At 41.7% G+C, this 4,777-nt stretch overlaps 1 long non-coding RNA gene across 2 annotated transcripts; it reads right to left on the bottom strand.

Moving 5' to 3' along the window:
* Positions 1 to 2,287: 2,287 nt before the first annotated feature.
* Positions 2,288 to 4,194, bottom strand: LOC125524714. Of its 2 annotated transcripts, none has more exons than XR_007290922.1 (3): positions 3,074 to 4,194; positions 2,803 to 2,963; positions 2,288 to 2,666 (listed from the first exon to the last, which is right to left on the bottom strand). It is a non-coding gene; the product is annotated as an uncharacterized LOC125524714 (long non-coding RNA). The 2 variants fall into 2 exon arrangements; XR_007290921.1 differs by having other exon boundaries at positions 3,099 to 4,182.
* Positions 4,195 to 4,777: the final 583 nt, after the last annotated feature.

Below are 4,777 nucleotides of genomic sequence, written 5' to 3'. Positions count from 1 at the left end.
CCTCCTCCCGTGGCCTTAATTAGTAGGTTAGCTGGTGTAGGTGTACCGGGGGTCGTTGGCAACGACGCGGTGTGTTCTTGCCCGCTGTGGTTGTTGCCTTGGAGTTGTTCTACTTAGCACCTTGTATCCCTTATTTCCGCTTTCTTCCTTTGTATTTGTTGCTTCCATGTATTCCTGGCCGGTTGATGGCTTTTTTAATTCAAAGTCAGGCTAGGTGCGAGCTCCTCTTGGGCTCGGCCGATGCCTTTTCATGCAATCATCATTCTTCGTTTACAAACAAGTGCAGACATAGTAGCAACAAGAATTTGAGAGCAATTAATCATCTTCAAGAAAACAGAGTACTAGAAATAGAGTAAGTCTGTGAAGCGAAACCAATGAGAATCGCAACTTTAATGGCATATACTCAGAGTATACAGCAGGCGCATTATTTCACAAACTCATATTTTGTGTAAAATGGATGACAGCAGATGAAATCATCATTTGTTGCCTACAAACAAGCACAGACATAGTGGCAGCAAGAATTTGAGTGCAATTAATCATATTCAAGAAAACAGAGTACTAGAAACAGAGCAAGGGTGGATTCTCATCAGGTTGATTTTGTACTATGGGACTGCTCTGCTCCGCACTGCCGACTCCACGGAATCAGAGCGGTCGCTGCTGTTTCGAAGTAGAGAAAATTTGAACAGATTCTTAAATTAGCGGAACTTGGATAACAACACATGCAATCCTCATTCTTTGATTACAAGCAAGCACAAACATACTGGTAGGAACAACTTGAGAGCAATAAACCATCTCTAGAAAAACATATTACTAGAGAAGCAAAGTAAGTCTGTAATCAAAAGTCAAAACTGAAGGTCTTCAGATGAGGTTGATCAGCCATTCCATTCCACGGTGTTCCCCAAGAACAGTTTTCATTTGGGCCAACAATTCCAACTTGTAAACTCCTTCAGAAAATAGCATTGCAGTTTGCTACTCCCCTCCGTCATGTTGAAAGCCCCAAGATCAATGCGTTCCTCTTCCATCCACAGTGGAGAAATGTCGAGATTCCTCTCAGCTTCACCTTTGCACCATATCAGAGGTGCCAGCCAGCAGAGAAATTGCAGTTGAACTGACCACTTATTGGTGTGATCGCCGTTCACATCAGAGAACATTGAGTGTCCTTCTCAAGCACTGGATGGCTGGAACATTTTGCTCACTTCAGCTGCAGAGGGCAAGCACCCGCTCAAATCTCATCTGCCAGAGTTGCTCCAGTTCCTCCTAAATATCAAGATTCCTGGCATTTGGAAATGCTACCACACTGTAGCACTAATTTATCTCTATCGTATAAAATTATACACGGAAATACAGGAGGAACACGAGGTTAGTTGGTGCTAACCGCTGGTACTTCCATTGGTTAGACCTTCATCCAGCTGGCTCCGTGCTAATATACTTCCTCCGTTCCTAAATATGTCTTTCTAGATATTTCAACAAATGACTACATACGAAGTAAAATGAGTGAATCTACACTCTAAAATATGTCTACATACATCCGTATGTCGTAGTCCATTTGAAATGTCTAAAAAGACTTATATTTAGGAACGGAGGGAGTACAACCTTGAGCAGAAAATCAAGTAATGCGCCGCCATAAGTCGCATTAATTGCATCATGAGCTTAATCATGCCATGCTCCAGCTTGTCCGAGGTTGAGAAATCCTTACTTCCTGTGAAGTGCGTAAACAAAATGGGTGCTTCAAATTATGAAAGACAAGAGGAGGTAGCCCAATTGATAATGGTGAGAGTCTAACAGACCAAACTGACCATATGAAAAAGAACTTACAGTGCAGATTGCATGTCCCAATTCGTCATGGTGAGAGTCTAAGAGACAAAACTTACCATACGAAAGAGAACTAGTAGTTCTGTTTGGATATGGCAGGTAACAACAACTTACGGTGCAGATTGTATACCGTCGCGAGGCCTTTTTGCTGGCACTGACTATAGATGGAAAATACTACTGCTCATTCCAAAAAAAAAACTGTGGATGGTGGATACCGTCGCGAGGCCTTTTTGCTGGCAAACTGTATTTTGCAAACGAAAACGATGAAAACCGCAGAGTGCATAGGGCAGCAGGCCTATTTGTTTCATCAACTCAAGTTTGCAGAAAATGGATAACAATTCAACAACAGATGCAATCATCATTCTCTGTTTACAAACAAGCGCAGACATAGTGGCAGCAACAAATGGAGAGCAATCAATCATCTCTAGAAACAGGGTACTAGAAAACAAAGTTAGTTTGTATTCAAAATTGAAGGTATTCTCATCACGTTCATCATCTATTCCATTTCCATGGTGTTCCCCAGGAACCCAGTTTTTCATCTGGGCTAGTTGCAACTTGTAAACCTTCTGAGATCTCAAGATGGCATTACATTGAAAACAGTTGCAACAGCTTGCTACCCCCCTTCATTACATTGAAGCCCCAGATCAATGCAATCCTCTTCCATTCGCAGTGTAGTAATGTCGAGGTCCCTCTCAGCTTCATCTTGCACCATATCAGAGGCCAGCAGCCAGTAGAGAACTTAGAGAGCTGAACGTGATGGTCAATTGCAGCATAACAGTACATATATGCAGCTTGATTGGTAGCAGCATTTTGTGTGGTGTAGTCCATTGCATTTTCCAATGTCGTCGCCCCAGCTGAGAACAAATACAGGGCATTAATTAATTAGCACATATCATCAGCAGATGCATGTTCGGAACCTTAAAACGACACCAGGAACTGTATGTATATGGAAAATCGAACATGCCAAGAACGAGAAGGAGCTGAACTGACCATTTATGGTGTGATCACAGTTCACACTTCAGAACATTCAGTTTCCTTTTCAAGCACCGGATGGCTAAAATGTTTTGTTCACTTCAGCTGCAGAGGCATGCACCCTGCTCAGACCTCATATACCTGAGAGTTGCTCCAGCTCCCCCGTTATATCAAGATTCCTGAAATTTTGAAATACTACCACATTGAGAGCACTAATTTCTCCCCAGCATATACAATTATAAACTGAAATACAGAAAGAAAAGGAGGTTAGCCGGTGCTCACGGCCCACCTCTGGTACTTCCATTGGACTATACCTTCCTCCAGTTGGCACCTTGCTATTATACAACCTTCATCGGAAAATCAGGTAATGTGCCGCCATAAGTCGCATTAATTGCATTATGAGCTTAGTCATGCCATGCTCCAGCTTGTCCCAGGTTGAGAAATCCCAACTTCGTGTAAAGTGTGTCAACAAAAGGGGTGCTTCAAATTATATAAGAGATGAGGAGGTAGCCCATATCGTAATGGTGAGAGTATATAATAGAGCAAGCTGACCATATGAAAAAGAACTAGTTCTGTTTGGAGACGACAGGCATCAACTTACAGTGCAGATTGTATGGCCTATAATTTGGGGTTTATGTTTAAAGAACAGAATGTTATTTTCTTCTTTTGTACAAAAAACAGGGGAAATATAAGCTGAAAGGAAATCTAGGAAAAATCAGTCACCTGTAAGCTGTAGCCTTGGAAATATATGCAGACGATTTGGGTGCAGAAGCATGGTGCTATAATTAGACTCCGATGCCATCATATAACAGCGCAGCTCATCATCGCTATAAGAGACAATAAAAAGAGAGATGAATCGAAACATCTCATCTGGTAGCTAGTAGCTAGTACCTACTGCTTGAACAAAAGAGAAATCAACTTATCAACAGCTCACTGAAAGAAACTAGGTTAAGCGTTTGATAATCTTATCAGGGACGCGTTCATGTTGATATATATAGCACAGAGTACATGCGGTGAGGTAGGTTGTTGAAGTCTTGGCCCCTAATCCAAGCTATACAAGATAAGGCCGAATTCTAACAACCTACCTCGATTACAACCAACTCATACAACGCATACACAAATACGTACAAAGTTGACACGCTACAATCTACCTTTTAACATCCTCCCTCAATCTTAACATGTCAAGGTTGAGATTGTTCTTGAAGGCTTGAAGCTGTGGAACTTGTAGTGGTTTAGTGAACCCATCTGCAACTTGATCTCCAGTTGGGATGAATTTTATCTCCAAAAGTTTCTGTGCAACTCTTTCACGTACAAAGTGAAAGTCAATCTCTATGTGTTTTGTTCTGGCATGAAACACAGGGTTTGCAGACAAATATGTTGCTCCAAGATTATCACACCATAAGTATGACACACGTGGTCTATCAATTTTTAACTCATCAAGAAGTGTCTCTATCCACATCACCTCAGCAGTAGCATTTGCCAAAGACTTGTACTCAGCCTCAGTACTAGAACGTGAGACTGTTGCTTGTTTCCTTGCAGTCCATGATATGAGGTTTGAACCAAAGAACACAGCAAAGCCTCCAGTGGATCTCCTGTCATCAGGACACCCTGCCCAATCTGCATCAGAAAAGGCACTAACAGTTGTTGAAGGAGATTTGCATATTGTCAGACCAGTGCCAGCACTTCCTTGGATATATCTTAGTATTCTCTTTACAGCTGTCCAGTGAACAGAAGTAGGAGCATGCAAAAACTGACAGACCTTGTTGACAGAGAAAGATATATCTGGTCTTGTTAATGTTAAGTACTGAAGTGCACCAACTGTACTTCTATATTTTGTTCCTTCTTCTGGACTTAGTAATTCTCCTTCATGCAATGACAATTTTTCAGTAGTTGACATTGGTGTGCTGGAAGGCTTGCAATCTGACATTCCTACACGCTTTAATATGTCCTTGGCATACTTTTCTTGTGCAAGTAAAATACCTTCGTTTAACCT

Source organism: Triticum urartu, chromosome 7 (genome assembly GCF_003073215.2).
Source record: "Triticum urartu cultivar G1812 chromosome 7, Tu2.1, whole genome shotgun sequence".
Taxonomy (NCBI): Eukaryota; Viridiplantae; Streptophyta; class Magnoliopsida; order Poales; family Poaceae; genus Triticum; species Triticum urartu.
Note: the sequence above shows the minus strand (reverse complement) of the source record. Positions and strands in the feature narration are given on the sequence as shown.